This window comes from Pan troglodytes, chromosome 16, assembly GCF_028858775.2.
Source record: "Pan troglodytes isolate AG18354 chromosome 16, NHGRI_mPanTro3-v2.0_pri, whole genome shotgun sequence".
NCBI lineage: Eukaryota > Metazoa > Chordata > Mammalia > Primates > Hominidae > Pan > Pan troglodytes.
Window position 1 is genome coordinate 67,968,457 of NC_072414.2, and position 20,864 is coordinate 67,989,320.

General features: G+C 38.8%; 1 protein-coding gene across 19 annotated transcripts in view; it reads right to left on the minus strand.

Moving 5' to 3' along the window:
• Positions 1-20,864, minus strand: part of NRG4 (neuregulin 4) — a 127,135-nt gene that overhangs the window by 103,873 nt on the left and 2,398 nt on the right. For 8 of the 19 annotated variants that reach the window (XM_063795270.1, XM_024349295.3, XM_054667817.2 and 5 more), the window contains exons 2-3: positions 15,860-15,905; positions 14,991-15,101 (exon numbers count right to left, since the gene is read on the minus strand). The gene's annotated coding sequence lies outside the window, so the exon portion shown is untranslated. Of the gene's footprint in view, positions 1-14,990; positions 15,102-15,859; positions 15,906-19,870; positions 20,053-20,864 lie in introns of those variants that run through there. The other 11 variants (XM_063795268.1, XM_063795273.1, XM_063795277.1 and 8 more) reach the window with 6 other exon arrangements.

The window sequence follows — 20,864 nt, forward strand, 5'->3', positions numbered from 1 at the left end:
CGACTCATAGTTTTTTATATATATAAATATATGTAGTGTAGCTATACAGTATACAGAGAATGGGCTCTAGAGCCAGAAGGCTAGACTCCAATTCCCAATTCCACAGTAGAATGTTGCACCCTATAATGGGTGTGTGACATTGGGAGAAAAATCATTGTGTCTACTTTCTTCATCTATACATGAGGGCGGAGTTAGAAGGGGACATAATGATAATGCCTCATTCAAAGGGATATCTGAGTATCAAATTAATTTATACATGTAAAATGCCTGGAACATAGGAAGGATTCAACAAGTGCTAGCTATTATCATCACTCTTAATTGGGAAACTTAAATAGTGTATGACCACCTAACTCCTACTGAATGGGGAAAAATCAAATGCCTTTCCTCTAAGGACTGGAACAAGATAAGGATGTCCACTCTCACTACTGTTATTCGACATAATACTGGAAGTCCTGGCCGGAGCAATTAGACAGGAAAAAGAAATAAAGAGAATGCAAACTGGAAAGGAAGAAGTCAAATTAGCCTTATTTGCAGATGACATGATCTTATACATAGAAAAACCTAAAGACTCCACCAAAAAAAAACTGTTTGAGCTAATAAACTCAGTAAAGTTGCAGGATACAAAAATCAACATACAAAAATCAATAGTATTTCTATACGCCAAAAGCAAACAATCTGAAAAAGAAATCAAAAAAGCAATCTCGAGGGGTGGAGCAAGATGGCAGAATGGAAGGTCCTACCAATCATCCCCTCTGCAGGAACACCAAATTCAACAACTATCTACACACACAAAAAAAGCACCTTTATAAGAACCAAATATCAGGTGAGCACTCACAGCACCTGATTTTAACTTCATAGTTCTGAAAGAGAAACTTAGAGTAGGAAAGAGTCTTGAATTGTTGATGCTACCCCTCCCCTATCCCATCACAGTAGCCAAGTGGTGTGAAGAAATCTGTGTGCTTGGGGAGAGTGAGAGCACAGAGACTGTGAGACTTTACATTGAACTCAGTGCTGTCACAGTATAAAGCAAAACTGGGCTGAACTTAGCTGACACCCATCTACAGAGGGAGCATTCAGACAAGCCCTAGCCAGAGGAGAATCACCCATCCCAGCAGCTGGAACTTGAGTTCCAGCAAGCTTCCTCATTGTGGGCTGAAGTGCTCTGGGGCCCTAAATAAACCGTAAAGGCAGTCTAGGCCCCAAGAACTGCAAGTTTTAGTGTTGAGCTGGGCTTGGAGCCAGTGGACTTGCCGGTCATGAGACTTACTGAGACACAAGCCAGGGCACCTAAGGGAGTGCTTGCACTACCCGTCCCCCAACCCCAGGCAACACAGCTGTGGCTCCAAAAAAGTCACAAAAGAGCCACAAGCTGTATTGCCTGGTGTTGAAAAGGAGGTAGTGCAAATACTCCCTTTCCGCTTGAGAGGAGAGGAGAGGGAAGAGTAAAGAGGAATTTTGTCTTGCACCTTGGACACCAGCTCAGCCACAGTCGGATACAATACTAGTCAGAATTGTGGCCCCCATTCCAGGCCCTAGCTCCCCAGATGACATTTCTAGACACACCCTGGACCCACAGGGAACCTGATTCCTTGAAGGGAAGGACCTATTCCTGGCAGGATGCATCATCTGCTGGCTAAAGAGCCCTTGAGACCCTGAATAATCAATAGTGATACTTAGGTAGTACGGCATGGGCCTTGGGTGAGACTCAGAGACACACTGGCTTCAGGTGAGACCCAGCACATTCCCACCTGTGGTGGCTATGGTAAGAGATTTCTTCTGCTTGAGAAAAGCAGAGGAAAAAGTGGAGACTTTGTCTTGCATCTTAAGTACAAGCTCTACCACAATGTGGTATAGCACCAATCAAGCCCTTGGGGTCCCTGATTCCAGGCCTTGGCTCTTGGATGGCATTTCTGGACATGGCCTGGGCCAGAGGGGACCCCACTTCCCTGAAGAGTGAATCCCAGGCTTGGTAGCATTCACCACAAGCTAACTGAAGAGCCCTCAGGCCTTAAGTGAACATTGGTGGTAGCCTGGCAGTACTCCCTGTGGGCCTTGGGTGGTAGTGACCATAAGGTGAGGGTCCTCTGCCTGTGAAAAGGAGAGGGAAAAGTGAGAACTGTTTTTCATGGTTTGAAAGCCCACTCAGCCACAGTGGAATACAACACCAGGAAGACTTCTAAGGTTTTTGACTCCAGTCCTTAGCTCCCAGATGGCATCTCTGGACCTGCCCAGGGCCTGCAGGAACTTGCCACCCTGAAGGGAAGGACACAAGCCTGGTTGGCTTCACTAGATGCTGCCTGTAGAGCCCTAGGGCTTTGAATGAACATAAGTGGCAGCCAGGTACTGGTTACAGCAGGCCTTGGGCAAGACCCAGTGCTGTGCTGGCTTCAGGTCTAACCCAGCACAGTCCCACTGGTGGTGGCTATAGGGGTCACCTATAGCCCTACTCCCAGCCAGAGGTGGCTCAGCACAGAGAAACTCCATTTGTTTGGGAGAAAGTAAGGGAAGAGAATAAGAATCTCTGCCTGGTAAACCAGAGAATTCTTCCAGAATTATCCAATATCACCAAGACGGTACTTCTACAAGTCTGCAAGAACCACAGCATTACTGGGCTTGAGGTGCCCCATAATGCAGACATGGCTTAGATCTTAGATCACAACACTCAAAGTCCTTTTGAATACCTGGAAAACCTTCCCGAGACAGGTGGATACAAACAAGCCTAGACTGAGAATACTGCAATGAATACCTAACTCTTCAATGCCCAGACACCAGCAAATATCCACAAGCATCAAGACCATCCAGGAAAACATACCCTCACCAAATGAACTAAATAAGGTGCGAGGCCAATCCTGAAGAAACAGAAATACATGACCTTTCAGACAGAGAATTCAAAATTGCTGTTTTAAGGAAACTCAAAGAAATTCAAGATAACACAGAGAAGGAATGCAGAATTCTATCAGATAAATTTAACAATGAGATTAAAATAATTGAAAAGAATAAGTAGAAATTCTGAAGGTGAAAAATGCAATTGACATATTGAATAATGCATCAGAGACTGTTAATAGTAGAATTGATCAAGCAGAAGACAGAATTTGTGAGCTTGAAGACAGGCTATTTGAAAATACTGTTAGAGATTAAAGCAAAATAAAGAATGAAGCACACCTACATTATCTAGAAAATAGCCTCAAAAGGGCAAATCTAAGAGTTATTGGCCTTAAAGAGAAGGTAGAGAGAGGGGTAGAAACTTTATTCAAAGGGATAATAAGAGAGAAATTCACAAACCTAGAAAAAGATATTAATAACCAAGTACAAAAAGGCTGGCTGGGTGCGGTGGCTAACACCTGTAATCCCAGCACTTTGGGAGGCTAAAGCCTCCCAAAGGTGGACCATTTGAGGCCAGGAGTTTGAGACCAGCCTGGCCAACATGGTGAAACCCTGTCCCAAATTAGCTGGGCGTGGTGGCACACACCTGTGCTCTCAGCTACTTGAGAGGCTGAGGCATGAGAATCATTTGAACCCGGAGGCAGAGGTTGAGGTGAGCCGAGATTGCACCACTGCACCCCAGCCTGGGCAACAAAGTGAGACTCTGTACCTGCCACCCCGCCAAATAAAAAAAAAGAGAGAGAGAGAGAGAAGGCAAGCAGATTTAACCCAAAGAAGACTACCTCAAGGAATTTAATAATCAAACTCCCAAAGGTTAAGGATAAAGAAAGGATCCCAAAAGCAGCAAGAGAAAAGAAACAAATAACATACAATGGACCTCCAATATGTCTGGCAGCAGACTTTTCAGTGGAAAACTTACAGGGCAGGAGAGAGTGGCATGATTTATTTAAAGTGCTGAAGGTTAAAAACAGTTTACCCTAGAATAGTATAATGTATCCAGCAAAAATATCCTTCAAACATGAAGGAGAAATAAAGATTCTCCCAGACAAGCAAAAGCTAAGGGATTTCATCAACATCAGACCTGTCCTACAAGAAATGCTAAAGGGAGTACTTCTATCAGAAGTAAGGATGAAGAAAAGAAAAAGAAAAGGATGTCAATGAGCAATAAGACATCATCTGAAAGTACAAAACTCACTATCAATAGTAAGTACACAGAAAACAGAGACTTTTATAACACTGAACTGTGGTGTGTAAACAACTGTTACCCTAAATAGAAAGATTAAATGATGAGCCAATCAAAAATAATAACTATGGGCCTGGCATGGTGGTTCACACTTGTTATCCCAGCACCTTGGGAAGCCAAGGCAGGCAGATCACAGATCATTTGAGGTCAGGAGTTCGAGACCAGCCTGGCCAACATGGTGAAGCCCTGTCTCTACTAAAAATATAAAAATTAGCCAGCTGTGGTCATGCATGCCTGTAATCCCAGCTACTAGGGAGGCTAAGGCAGGAAAATCGTTTGAACCCAGGAGGCAGAGGTTGAAGTGAGCTGAGATTGTGCCACTGCACTCTAGCCTGGGTGACAAAGTGAGACTCTGTCTCAAGTAATAATGATAATAATAACTACAACAACTTTTCAAAATATAGACAGTACTGTAAGATATAAATAGAAACACAAAGTTAAAAAGCAAGAGGATGAAGTTAAAGTTTTTATTAGTTTTCTTTTTGCTTGTTAGTTTGTCTATGCAAGCAGTGTTAAGTTGTAATCATCTTAAAATAATGGGTTATAAGATAGTATTTGCAAGCTTTATGGTAATCTCAAATCAAAAAACATACAACAGATACACAAAAAATAAAAAGAAATTAAATCATACCACCAGAGAAAATCACCTTCACTAAAAGGAAAACAAGAAGGAAGGAAAAAAGGAAGAGAAGACCACAAAACAACCAGAAAACAAATAAAACGGCAAGAGTAAGTCCTTGCCTATCAATAATCACCTTTAATGTAAGTGGACTAGACTCTTCAATCAAAAGACAGGGTGGCTGAATGGATAAGAAAACAAACAAACAAAAAACCCAAAAAAACCCACAAGACCCAATGATCTGTTGCCTGCAAGAAACACACTTTACCTATAATGATACACATAGATTGAAAATAAAGAGACAGAAAAAGATATTTCATACCAACAGAAACCAAAAAAGAGGAGTGCTATACTTATATCAGACAAAATAGATTCCATGACAAAAACTTTTAAGAAGAGACAAATAAGGTCATTATATAATAATGAAGGGGTCAATTCAGCAAGAGAATATAACAATTTTAAACATATATGTACCCAACACTAGAGCACCCAGATATATAGAGCAAATATTTGAGCTAAAGAAAGAGATAAACTCCAATATGATAAGAGCTGGAGATTCAACACCCCACTTTAAGCGTTGGACAGATCTTCCAGACAGAAAATAAACAAAGAAACATCAGACTTAATCTGTACTATAGACCACATGGACCAAATAGATACTTATAGAACATTTAATCCAACAGCTACAGAATACACAATCTTTTCCTCAGCACATGGGTCATTCTCAAGGATAGACCATATGTTAGGTCAAAAAACAAGTCTTAAAATATTTTTAAAAATTGAAATAATATCAAACATCTTTTCTGACCACAATGGAATAAAACCAGAAATCAATAATGAGAGGGACTTTGGAAACTATACAAACACATGGAAATTAAACAATATGCTCCAGAATGACCAGTGGGTCAATGAAGAAATTAAAAAGAAAACTGAAACATTTACTGAAACAAATGATAATGGAAACACAACATGCCAAAACCTATGGGATACAGCAAAAGCAATACCGAGAGAAGTTTATAGCTATAAGCACCTACATTTAAAAAGTAGGGAAACATCAAACAAACAACCTAATGAAGCATCTAAAAGAAATAGAAAAGCAAAAGCAAACCAAACCCAAAAATCAGTAGAAGAATAAAGAGCAGAGATAAAATTGAAATGAATAAAATACAAAAGATCAATGAAATAAAAAGTTGGTTTTTTGAAAAGATAAACAAAATTGATAAATCTTTAGCCAGACTAAGAAAAAAGGAGAGGAGATACAAATAAATAAAATCAGAGGTGAAAAAGGAGACATTACAACCAATACTACAGAAATTCAAAGGATCATTAGAGGCTACTATGAGCAACTACATGCCAATAAATTGAAAAGCCAAGAAGAAATGGATAAATTCCTAGACATATACAACCTACCAAGATTCAACCATGAAGAAATCCAAAACCTAAACAGACTAATAACAACTAATAAGATCGAAGCCATATTAAGAAGTCTCCCAACAAAGGAAAGCCTGAGACCTCTGACTTCACTGCTGAATTTTATCAAACATTTAAAAAAGAACTAATACCAATACTACTCAAACTATTCTGAAAAAGAGAGGAGGAGGGAATAGTTCCAAGCTCATTCTACAAGGTCAGTATTACCCTGATATCAAAACCAGATAAAAACACATTAAAAAAAAAAAGCTACAGGCCAATAGCCCTGGTTAACACTGATGCAACAATCTTCAACACAATACTAGCAAACCAAATTCAACAACATACTAAAAATATCATTTGTCATGACCAAGTGAGATTTATCCCATGGATGCAAGGATGGTTCAACATACACAAATCAATGTGATACATCATATCAAAAGAATGAAGGACAAAAATCATATGATTATTTCAATTGATGCTGAAAAAGCATCTGATAAAATTCAACATTTCATTGTGATAAAAACTAAAAAAACTGGGTATAGAAGGAACATAATTCAACATAATAAAAGCTATATATGACAGACCCATAGCTAGTATCATACTGAATGTGGAAAAGCTGAGTCTTTCTTCTAAGATCTGGAAGATGACAAGGATGCCCACTTTCACCACTGTTATTCAACATGGTATTGGAAGTCCTACCTAGAGCAATAGGACAAGAGAAAGAAATAAAGGGCATTCATATTGGAAAGGAAGAAATCAAATTATCATTGTTTGCAGATTATTATGATCTTATACTTGGAAAAACCTAAAGACTTCATCAAAAAATTTAGAACTGATAAACGAATTCAGCAAAGTTACAGGATACAAAATCAAGAAACAAACATTAGTAGCATTTCTATACGCCAAAAGTGAACAATCTGAAAATGAAATCAAGAAAGTAATCCCATTTACAATAGCTACAAATGAAGTATCAAGGAATTCACTTAATCAAAGAAGTGAAAGCTCTCTACAATGAAAACTATACCAATGCAAGAAATTGAAAAAGACACAAAAAATGGAATGATATTTCATGTTCATAGATTGGAAGATTCAATATTGTTAAAACGTCCACACTACCCAAAGCAATCTACAGATGCAATGCAATCTCTATCAAAATACCAATGACATTCTTCACAGAAACAGAAGAAACAATCCTAAAACTTATATGGAACCAGAAAAGACCCAGAATAGCCAAAGCTATTCTAAGCAAAAAGAACAAAACTGAATAAATCACATTACCTGACTTCAAATTACACTACAGACCTATTGTAACCAAAACAGCATGATACTGGCATAAAAATAGATACATAGACTAATGGAACAGAACACAGGACCCAGAAATAAATCCATACATGAAATCATTTTTGACAAAGGTGCCAAGAACATACTTGGGGAAAGGATAGTCTCTTCAATAAATGGTGCTGGGAAAACTGGATATCCATATGCAGAAGAATGAAACTCGACCCCTATCTCTCACCATATACAAAAATCCAAATCAAAATAAGATTACAGGCTTAATTCTAAGATGTCAAACTATGAAACTACTAAAAAAAATTGGGGAAACTCTCTAGGACATTGGAGTGGGCAAAGATTTCTTGAGTAGGCCGGGCGCAGCGGCTCACACCTGTAATCCCAGCACTTTGGGAGGCCGAGGTGGGTGGATCATGAGGTCAGGAGATCAAGACCATCCTGGCTAACACGGTGAAACCCTGTCTCTACTAAAAATACAAAAAATTAGCCAGGCATAGTGGCGGGCACCTGTAGTCCCAGCTACTTGGGAGGCTGAGGCTGAGGCAGGAGAATGGCATGAACCTAGAAGACGGAGCTTGCAGTAAGCCGAGATCATACCACTGCACTCCAACCTGGGCGACAGAGCGAGACTCCGTCTCAAAAAAAAAAAAAAAAAAGATTTCTTGAGTAATACCCCACAAGCACAGGCAACCAAAGCCAAAATGGACAAATGGGATCCTATCAAGTTAAAAGGTTTCTACACAGCAAAGGAAACAATCAACAAAAGGCTTCTCCACAGCAAAGGAAATAATCAAAAAAGAAACAACCCACAGAATGGAGAAAATATTTGCAAACTGCCCATCTGACAAGGGATTATAACCAGAATATACAAGGAGTTCAAACAACTCTATAGGAAAAAAACCTGATAATCTGGTATTAAAATGGACAGAAGATCTGAACGGACATTTCTCAAAAGACATACAAATGGCATACAGGCATATGAAAAGGTGCTCAACATAATTGACCATCAGAGAAATGCAAATCAAAACTACAATGAGATATCATCTTACATCAGTTAAAATGGCTTTTATCCAAAAGACAGACATTAACAAATGCTGGAGGAGATATGGAGAAAGGGAAACACTCACATACAGTTGGTGGGAACCACTATGGAGAACAGTTTGGAGGTTCCTCAAAAAACTAAAAATAGGGCTACCATATGACCCAGCAATTGCACTCTGAGATATACACCCAAAAGAAAGGAAGTCAGTACATCAAAGAGATATCTACACTCCCATGTTTACTGCAGCACTATTCGCAAGAGCTAAGATTTGGAAGCAACCTAAGCATCCATCAACAGATGAACAGATAAAGAAAATTTGGTACATACATACAACGGAGTACTATTCAGCCATAAAAAAAAGAATGAGATCCTATCATTTGCAACAACATGGATGGAACTGGAGGTCACTGTTAAGTGAAATAAGCCAGGCACAGAAAAACAAACTTTGCATCTTCTCACTTATTTGTGGGAGCTAAAAATTAAAATAATTTAACTAATGGAGGTAAAGAGTGGAAAGATGGTTACCAGAGGCTGGGAAGGGTGGAGCAGGGGGCTGGTTGGGGGAAGTGGGGATGGTTAATGGATCCAAATTAGTTAGAAAGGATCAATAAGACCTAGTATTTTCTAGCACAACAGGGTGACTACAGTAAAAAATAATGTAATTGTACATTTTAAAATAACTAAGAGTATAATTGGATTGTTTGTAACACACAGGATAAATGCTTGAGGGGATGGATACCCCATTACCCTGATGTGATTATGCATTGCATGCATGTATCAAAATATCTCATGTAACCCATAAATGTATATACCTACTATGTTCCCACAAAAATTAAAAATAAAGCAATTTCATTTACAATAACTACAAAAATATATAAAATACCTAGGAATCAATCTAACTAAAGAAGTGAAAGATCTATACAAGCAAAACTATGAAACTGATGAAAGAAATTGAAGAGGACACACACAAAAAAGGAAAGATATTCCATACTCATTAATTGGAAGAATTATTGTTAAAATGATAAAGACTACCCAAAGCAATTTACAGATTCAATGCAATCTCTATCAAAATGCGAATGGCGTTCTTTATAAAAATAGGAAAAAAAATTCTTAAATTTATATGGAACTACCAAAGACCTGGAATAGACAAAGCAATCCTGAGCAAAAAGAACAAAGCTGAAGGCACCACACTACCTGACTTCAAAATTTACTACAAAGCTATGGTAACCAAAACAGCATGGTACTGGCATAAATACAGACACATAGACCAATGGAACAGAATGGAGAATCCAGATGTAAATCCACACATTTATTGCCAACTCCTCTTTGACCAAGGTGCCAAGAACATACAATGGGGAAAGGTTACCAGATGCAGAAGAATTTAACTAGACCCCTAGCTGTCACCATACACAAAAATCAAATCAAAATAGATTAAAGACAAATATTTAATGCTGAAACTATGAAACTACAGAAGAAAACATTGGAGAGATGTTCCATGACATTGGTCTGGGTAAAGATTTTTGGGGTAAGACCTCAAAGGCAACCAAAGCAAAAATAGACAAATGGGATTACATCAAGCTAAAAAGCTTCTGCACAAGGACACAATCAACAAATTGAAGAGACAGCCCACAGAATGGAAGACTATGTTTGCAAACTATCCATTTGACAAAGAATTAATAACCAGAATATATATGGAGCTCAAACAACTCAATAGCAAAAAAATATATACATATAATCTGATTTTTAAATGGGCAAAAGACTTGAACAGACATTTCTCAAAAGAAGACATACAAATGGTCAACATGTGTATTTAAAAAAAACACTCAACATGACTAATCAGAGAAATGCAAATCAAAACCACAATGAAATATCATCTAATAAAAGATACTGGTGGGGATGTAGAGAAGGGAAAGCCCTCATATACTGTTGGTGGGAATGTAAATTAGTACAACCTCTATGCAGAACAGTATGGCGGCTTCTCAAAAGCCTAAAAATAGATCTACCATCTGATCCAGCAATTCCACTATGGAGTCTACATCCAAGAAATCAATATATCAAAGGGCTATCTGCACTCCCGTCTATACTGCAGCACTGTTAGCAATAGCCAAAATATGAAATCATCCTAAGTGCCTATCAATGGATGAATAAAGAAAATAGGATATATGTACACACTGGAGTATTATTCATCCATAAAAAAAAGAATAAAATCCCGTCATTTGCAGCAACATAGATGAATCTGGAGGCCAATTATGTCAAGCAAAATAATCTAAGCACAGAAAGACAAATATCATGTTCTCACTCATATATAGAAGCTAAAAAAAAGTGAATCTCATGAAGACAGAGAGTAGAATGGTGGTTACCAAAGGCCATTAAGGATAGAGGAGAGGGAAGGATAAAGGGTGAAAAAAGGAATATAAATGTATTTATTACCAATAAACTGTACACTTAAAAGTGGTAAAGATGGTAAATTTTATATGTATATTTTACCTCAAAAAAAGTGAAAAAAAATAGTGTATGGTTGCAGTCTCTGCAAATGTAAAATGATTTAATAATAAAGATTCACTTTATATGCTAAATATGAAATAACACAAATTCCCCAAATTAATAATTCATCAAGAATTAAAGTTGCAGCCAGACGCAATGGCTTGCAACTACAATCCCAGCTACTTGGGAGGCTGAGGTGGGAGGATCACCTGAGCCCAGGAGTTCAAGACCAGCCTGGGCAACATAGTGAGACCATGTGTCCAAAAAAAATGTTTTTTAATTAGCTGACTGTGATGGCACAGGCCTGTAGTCCCAGCTACTCCAGAGGCTGAGGTGGGAGGATCCCTGGAGCCCAGGAGTTCGAGGCTGTGGTGAGCTATGATCTTGTCACTGTACTCCTGGGTGACAAGAGAAACCCTGTTTCAAAAAAAAAAAAAAAAAAGTTTCAAAAGCTGGTTGGAGGCTGGGCACGGTAGCTCATGCCTATAATCCCAGCACTTTGGGAGGCCGAGGCAGGCAGATCACTTGAGGCCAGGAGTTTGAGACTAGCGTGGCCAATGTGGTAAAACCCCATCTCTACTAAAAATACCAAAATTAGCCAGGTGTGGTGGTGCATGCCTGTAATTCTAGCTACTTCGGAGGCTGAGGCATGAGAATCACTTGAACGCAGGAGGCAGAGGTTGCAGCAAGCTGCGATCAGGCCACTATACTCCAGCCTGGGCAACAAAACAAGACTCTGACTCAAAAAAAAAAAAAAAAAAGCTGGCTGGTGAATGTGATTTATAAACTCTTAAGCTACTGCCACATGGCAATACCAAACTTTCCATTCTTTGCTGCCAGAAATAGTCTTGAATTATGCATGTCTCTACAAAGTGCTATAGCTCTGTATAGAAATGTAAAGGAGAAAAAAATCATAGTGCTCCCCACCCTCACTACCCTAAGCGCTGCCTCTCATACATACCTGGGTCTTTCTAAAGACTTCCTATGCCCTTGAAGCCTAGAAACTCAGTCTACAATCAATATCCAAATAGGGGCCAGGCGTGGTGGTTCATGCCTATAATCTCAGCACTTTGGGAGGCCGAGGTGGGTGGATCACCTGAGGTCAGGAGTTCGAGACCAGCCTGGCCAACATAGTAAAACCCCGTCTCTACTAAAAATACAAAAATTAGCCAGGCACGGTGGTGCATGCCTGTGGTCCCAGCTACTCAGGAGGCTGAGGCAGGAGAATGGCTTGAACTCAGGAGGTGGAGGTGCAGTGAGCTGAGATCACGCCACTGTACTCCAGCCTGGGGGATAGAGCAATACTCCGTCTCATAAAAGAAAAAAAAAAAATCCAAACAGGATATGTCTGTCAACATTGTTCCAGGAAAACTCTGAAATAAGAGGGTCAATCAGCCTAGTTACTTTTCATATGTGTGTGCCCTTCTCAGGCCTGGGGTAATTATCATCCCCTTCCAACTGCAACACACATACATACACACACACACACACACACACACTCTAACCATTTTCCTGAGTATATTTCCTCAGTATACATAACTGGTCATCCTTAACATCTCCTTGCTTACAAAGAAATATTATCTTAAAGTTCCTAATTTTTCCTCAACTTGTGTCTATTTTTTCTCCTACTCAAATGCTTCTTTCATTTCCATTTTATTTGCTCACCCCATATGCACAAGCCTCTTTTTCCTTTTACCTCTGACCCTCCCATCCTCACTCTCAAACCCTCCTAACCACATTCACTCTACACCCAATTCTTCAACATCTCAGTCATTCTTCCCCTTCTTCCCTATTCATCAACAATATCTACTGGAAAGTCTGTTTCTTTGAGGAAAAACCCTTTTTACCCTAAATTTATTTTTCACTTCTGTGCAGTTCACTCTAATAAAAAGCTGGTTCTCTTTTAGATTACAAGGTGCCTTTTCCAATATAACCACTTACTTCCCTTAATTTCTCCTCTTTCTCTGACTCAGTAGAAAGAACAACAGCCCTTTCCTTGCTCCCACATGAGATTTTCAGATTACCATACTGTAGCCTGTTTCTCATTGTTTGAAATCTCCACCCTATCCCACATTTCGGGGAACTATTCTTAACAATCCCACTTGAACACATTGTTCTTTAAATCTGTCCTCCCATCCTTCTCTCTAGTCTTGGTAGAGATGATACATTAAGAGTCCACAATTCCATTTCTGTCGATGGTAACATATATGTACTTGGAGAGTATTACAAGAGCCAAGAAAAATTAAATATGTTAATGATGGTCACACGGCCAAGAATGGAATAAATTGGATAAGACATATGACTATTTCTGTGCTCCTAAAATATCATTCTCCATAGTCTTAAAGTTCTATAAGTTTACCTATTCTATCATTAGAAATATATCATGTTAGCCTTAGACATAAATAACTGTCTGCGTTTCAAAGTAAACCATAGCATCATAAGGTTAGAAGACCTAATGATGGGTGTATAAGTGGTAGATAAGCTTTTCTCAGCAGATGTTCACTACTTGGAAGATCTTCTAGAAAGAGGATTCTACAATTTCCCAAAGTAAATAACTACAACCTCAAATATTCTTAATTTCAAAATCTTTGATTTTTCTAATCTATTTTTTCCTGCTGTTTTTCCTTCGTAGAGGTTAGAAAAGAACAGGCACCATCCTCAGTATGACAGCATCTCATCTACTGGAAAAGCATTATTGTCACCCCCAGCCTTCATTTTTTTTTTTTTTTTTTTGAAACGGAGTCTCACTCTATTGCCCTGGCTGGAGTGCAATGGCTCACTGCAACCTCCGCCTCCCAGGTTCAAGCAATTCTCCTCCCTCAGCCTCCCAAGTAGCTGGGATTACAGGCACTCACCACCACGCTCGGCTAATTTTTTTTTTTTTTTTTTTGTATTTTAGTAGAGACGGGGTTTCACCATGTTGGCCAGGCTGGTCTTGAACTCCTGACCTCCTGATCTGCCTGCCTTGGCCTCCCAAAGTGCTGGGATTACAGGCGTAAGCCACCATGCCCAGCCGAGCCTTTGTTTTTCTAAGCTCAACAACTTGGACTTTTCTCCAGACTCCTGTTCTCCAAAACTAATTTTTTTTTTTTTTTTTAAGATATGGGGTCTCAGTCTGTCACCCAGACTGTGGCGCAATGGTTTGATCATAGCCCACTGCAGCCTCGAACTCCTGGGCTCACGCTATCCTCCCACCTTAGCCTACCAAGTAGCCAGGACCACAGGTGTGTGCCACCATGCCTGCCTATTTTTATTTATTTTTTTATAGAGACGGGCTCTCACTCTGTTGCCCAAGCTGGTCTGGAACACCTAAGCTCAAGCGATCCTCTCGCCTCAGCTTCCCAAAGTGCTGGGATTATAGGCGTGAGTCACTGTGCTCAGCCTAAAAGTTGAATTATATTCATGTTATTTTTAAATCACAAAGACCAGACTTAAACTTAACCAGCAACAGCACTTTGTTGTTTCTACTTTTCTAAATAAATAGTTAACATATAATTGAACAATCTTCTTTTTTTTTTTTTTTTTTTTTTTGAGGCAGAGTCTCGCTCTGTCACCCAGGCTGGAGTGCTGTGGCACGATCTCGGCTCACTGCAAGCTCTGCCTCCGGGGTTCATGCCATTCTCCTGCCTCGGCCTCCAGAGCAGCTGGGACTACAGGCGCCCGCCACCACGCCTGGCTAATCTTTTTTTTAATTTTATTTTTAGTAGAGATGGGGTTTCACCATGTTAGCCAGGATGGTCTTGATCTCCTGACCTTGTGATCCGCCCACCTCAGCCTCCCAAAGTGCTAGGATTACAGGCGTGAGCCACCGTGCCCGGCCTAATTGAACATACTTCTATACATACAGTCTTCTCAAACAGAACTGAAACCCATAAAATTAAAAATTACAGAATTTTCCATATTGCAGAGACTACCTTATTGTCTCTTAGTTAAATCAAACCAATGATCTAGGATTATAATTAACAAATTATGGCTACATATATAGCCCCAAAACATTAAAAAGAATGAATACTTACCTGATCTGTCCTTGGATGAAAATTTTTCCTCTAAATTGCAGAATAGAGAGGAAACTGGTTCTCTTTTATGGTTCACCACTATTTCTTCTGCTTTAATAGAATTTGTGGCCACTATAAAGAAATAAGCAAGAACAGAATATTTATATAACAATTTTAGTAATACACGGAGAAGGAAAGTAGAATATATATGCAAATTTCATATCAATGTTTTTCTTTTACTTAGTGATACCTCAAAGGACTTTTTAGTAAGAAGCAGAAGTTTCACTTTGTTGTCATGTTTAATTTTTCCCCCTTTCACGACTCTTTAAGTCCCAGAAAAACTATTGTTACTATTTCCAAATAAAAGGCTAGGAGTTGGGTTAAGAGGGAAATAGAATTTTATTAAAAGATCAGATGGTGGTGAGGAGCCACTTCATACTATGCAAACAGGGATTTTGTAAGGACAAGGAATTACATTTCTTTTATTATGAAAGCTACTTTTTATGTTTTGTGTTCCCCAAGAAAAAAATGTTACATGTATTATCACAGACAGAAGCCTAATATGTCTTGTCATTTTAATAAGGTGGTAGTCTTTGTGGGAAAGAAGAGGAAAAAAAGTAGTATATGATCTGTCTTCCACTTAGAAAGTTAATTTTCCCAAAGAGCTTTTACTTTATATGGCACTAAGATCAAGGCAATAGCTCAGGTTACCTTAATTATATCAAAGTGGCATATATTAATAATACGAATTTGTATTCCAGTCAATAGTTAGAATGCAACAATCAATCATTCAGAAGTTTATGGGCTTTCTGTAGTCATACAAATAACGAACATAAAAGGTTTAAGAATAGTATATTTTTGTAACTACAAAACATCAAAAATGTATCTACCTTCAAATTTGATGCTGGTTCTTTATTTTTCTGATTCACTTTTAGTCTGTTAGAAAGTAAAAAGACAAATTTTCTCCTTTATGTGAAAATAATCATAGAATCATAAAAATTTAAAGTTAGAAAAAAACTTAGAGAACTTCTAGATGAAGTAAGCACAAGTCTCTCTAAATTAGAGACTTTGATTTATTTCCCTTACTCATAGTTACAGAATGAACTGGAGCTGGAACTCTGGAATCCAGAATGTTTTTCCTACTACTTAATGATTCCTCAAACTTATTTAGGCACAACTTTGTGTACAAACGTGAGGCAGTGAGGCACCAGCGTTGAATTTAAAGTCTCTGAATCACACTGCCCAAGTCTGAATCTCGGTTCCTTACTAGCTGTGTGATCTTGAGCAGGCTACTTAATCCCTCTGTGCCTCAGTTTCTTCATCTGTAAAACGACATTAATAACTATAACTCCCCAATGGGACTGCTATGAAAAAAATAAATTAGTATATATAAAGCACATAGAATGGTGTCTGACATATGGCAAGTATTCCATAAATGTCAGCAATTACTAGGATTCTATCAATAACTACATGGATATGTACTTGCTAGGTTTTATTTTTATTTATTTTTTATTTTTTGAGACAGAGTCTTGCTCTGTCGCCCAGCCAGGAGTGCAGTGGCACAATCTTGGCTCACTGCAACCTCCGCCTCCCGGTTCAAGCAGTTCTCCTGTCTCAGCCTCCCAAGTAACTGGGACTACCAGCGTATACTATCACGCCCAGCTAATTTTTGTATTTTTAGTAGAGACAGGGTTTCATCATGTTGGCCAGGCTGGTCTCAAACTCCTGACCTCAAGTGATCTGGGATTACAGGCGTGAGCCACTGCACCCGGCCTGTACTTGCTAGGTTTTAAAATAGCTTAATTAGACCACAATTGGAATAGTGGATCATTTTTGTTTTCAATACATGTATATGCACTCGCTGATATTCCATTTTGGCACGTGAATTGTGTAGCCAAAGGAATGGTTCTTCATAGAGTACATGCAAAATTCCAAATATCAAACACATAACTGAACTCACTTAAAAACTGAATACCATTCACGTGGTGATCATTTGGGCCCATTAATATACTTAGAACATCTGACATCCAGAGGGATTTCTTTCTTTTTTTGAGACGGGGTGTCACACTGTCACCCAGGCTGGAGTGCGGTGGTGCAACCTTGGCTTACTGCAACCTCTGCCTCCCAGGCTCAAACCATCCTCCCACCTCAGCCTCCCGAGCAACTGGGACCACAAGTGCACATCACCACATCTGGCTAATTCTTAAAATATTTTTGGTGGAGAAGGGGTTTCACCAGATTGCCCAGTCTGATCTTGAACTCCTTAGCTCAAGCGATCTGCCCGCCTCAGCCTCCCAAAGTGCTAGGATTACAGGTATGAGTCACTGCACCCAGCCAAAGGGATCATTTTTGTTTTGTTTCATTTTGTTTGTTTTTTGAGATGGAGTTCTGCTCTCATTGCCCAGGCTAGAGTGAAGTGACACGATCTCGGCTCACTGCAACCTCTGCCTCCCCGGTTCAAGCGATTCTCTGGCCTCAGCCTCCTAAGTAGCTGGGATTACAGGCGCCCACCACCACGCTCAGATAATTTTTGTATTTTCAGTAGAGACAGAGTTTCGCCATGTTGGCCAGGCTGGTCTCAAACTCCAGACCTCAGGTCAGAGGGATCATTTTTTTATTACCTCTTCCTCTATGTGATAAAATTATTTTTCAGTAATTATCATGAAATGAAACAATAGGAAAGAGACAGTGGAAATTCAACTCCACTTATATACCAATAGAAAATAAAGTAAGTATTATAGTACAAAAAAGGAAATTGTAATGAAATTAACATTTTCAAAAAATAAAAAACACATATGCCAATGTACTGGTTTGTTTGCAGTACTAAATAACATTACACCTCTTTTCTTGATTTCTTTTTTAGTTTTGAAGCAACTATTAACAATGAAAAAAGAAAAAAATTCAAAGTTAAATGTATTATTTGAATTCAATTATTCAAGAGGGGGCCGGGCACGGTGGCTCATGCCTATAATCCCAGCACTTTGGGAGGCTGAGGTGGGTAGATCACTTGAAGTCAGGAGTTGGAGACCAGCCTGGCCAACATGGTGAAACCCCATCTCTACTGAAAAAAATACAAAAATTAGCCAGGCGTGGTGCTGGGCGCCTGTAGTCCCAGCTACTCGGGAGGTTGAGGCAGGAGAATTGCTTGAACGGCGGAGGTGGAGGCTACAGTGAGCCCAGGTTGTGCCACTGCACTCCAACCTGAGCAACAGAGCAAAGCCCTGTCTCAAAAAAAATTATTCAAGAGGATAATTCCATGAAACAAAAATATTATACCTTAAAGTTTACACTATGTTTCACTCTTAAATTTCATAAACAAAAACTCTAAGTGGTCACATAGAACAATGTTGAAGTAATCAAGTTCTGTCTCTTCATCCTTAAAATCACTGTGCTACCATTGTTTACAAAGAATCTACTGTTTAAATGCAGGAATATGGACCACCAGGGTTGCGAACATGAACTGTGCCTTAAATCTTGAATTACCCTGAACTTTTATGAGTTTACTTGGAAATATATACAATAGCTGGGTCCATGTTTGTTGAAGGACAATTGTATGAGTGGGAGTTCTCGAAATTAATTTCCATATAGAATATACTGTTTATTAAAAAAATAATTAAAATGTGCTGATTTGAAGTTTAAATTCATATACTAAAACTTAACAGAGACTACAGAAATTGTTTAAAATCCAGATCCATGAGAGATTTTTCCTGGAGGACTATTTTATTATTGACACAGTTTAGAATTACTGGTACATAAAAATTACTGGAAATAAAAAACAGACTTTTAGTGGGTTTACTGTAGTATAAATTCTCTACAGATAATGAGAATTACTATTGTCCATACGCAAGATCTACTGTTCTTATTGCCCCACTCTTGGTATGCCATTCAAGGTAAAATCTGCTCTAAGTACTATCTTTGAAGATGGGCTTGCTGCATTAAGTATTCTTAATCTACTTAGGAGAAAACTTTACAATTAATTTTTATTGAGAGCCTACTGAGTCCATGGTATTGTATCCACACAGACTGCATGCACGTGAATGTCGCTAGTTACTAATCATATTTATTTGCTAAAGTCATCTCAACAGGATTTTTTTTAAAAAAAACGATTTAGCGGCCGGGCGCAGTGGCTCACGCCTGTAATCCCAACCCTTTGGGAGGCCGAGGCAGGCAGATCACCTCAGGTCAGGAGTTCGAGACCAGCCTGACCAACATGGAGAAACCCCCGTCTCTACTTAAAGAAAAAAAAAAATACAAAATTAGCTGGGTGTGTTGGCGCATGCCTGTAATCCCAGCTACTCAGGGAGGCTGAGGCAGGAGAATTGCTTGAACCTGGGAGGCGGAGATTGCAGTGAGCCGAGATTGCGCCATTGCACTCCAGCCTGGGCAACGAGAGCGAAACTCCGTCTCAAAAATAAATAAATAAATAAATAAATAAAAATTAAATTAAATAATAAAAAACGACTTAGATATTGTATGTATTCAAATTTAAAATAAATACCACACAAAGTCACATATATTCCATTTTTCAGGCTTTTACCAACTCAGATTGGCTTTCTACCTGTACATTCCAAATAAGTGAGGTTATATTATAACATTTAGAAGAGCTTTCAAAATATTAACATTTATATCACATTAACAATTTAAGGACTTTGGGCATTATTCAAATTTTCACAAATCACATGGCATCAGATTCACTTGTTCTATTTTCACAAGCAACTATCTCAAGAGAACAAAAGCTTTAACTCTGCTACCAATCTTTTTCAGACATTCACAGGATCAACATCATCTCTAATCTATCCTCCCATAATCTTGCAGCTACATACATGTACAAATTTTCCATTTATGTGATCCTGGTACTCTTGAAAAGGCAGTCTTTTTAACTAAAAGAAAATCTGACTTACCTCAAAAGGTATCTTGGTATGGGAGAGAATGCCAACTACAGCCACGTTAGAAACAAACAGTTATGTCTGGCAAGGAAGTGATATACCAAGCTTAAACCCACAGTTCCACTTCTGCTTTACAGCTCTTATACTTTCCTGTTGCTACTAAGCTCCTTTACTCACAAAATTCCCTCTCATTAGTCACCTGCAGTGTACTGAAGCAGCACCTGTACTATTTATAGCTCTAGGATTCCCCCACCCTCTCCTGTCAATAAGAATCACCTGGGGCAGTTAAAAAAAAAAAAATCACCAGTCAACCCCCTGATATTAGATTTCAAGGTGTTTGAAAGGAGGCTCCAGAATCCGATTTTTTTTTCTAATCAGCTGAATTTATGACTCACAGAATCTGATTTTAAGCAAGTGTTCCCAAGTGAGTCTTATAAGCCAGTTAAGTTCAAGAATAATGCTCCAAGTGAAAGTGAGATCTGTGGCAGATCTTCACAGTTCCTCTAGCCTCATCAGCCTCAAGGGCTAATCCTCCTCCGGTGTTAGGCCTCAGGGTATTTGAAAACAAGAGAAGGCCCAGTTTGAAGAATGCAGAATGGCATCTCGTCCACACTTAAGTTTTCAATACCCTAAAAAATTTATCGAAGGGAGATTTTAGTTTGGGGAGGTGCTGTGAAGTAAGACATCACCAGGGGGCAGCATAGAGTTGACAAATTATACATGTTTTGGGATTTTTGACTTCACACTACAACATGAAATGGTTGCACCTACAATTTCCATTAACTCGGATTACTCAGAAAAGGACAAAACCCAGAACACTTAAAAGACACAGGTAAACGTTATTAGCATGTAATTTTCAATACAATGGCTATTATATTATAAATACATAATATAAATATTTATAAATATAAATATTTTCTACAATGGCTATTATATTATAAATAGCCATTGTAGAAAAAAATGTTCCCTTGAAGTCGTATGAACCCGAATTCAAAAAAATTTTATTAGG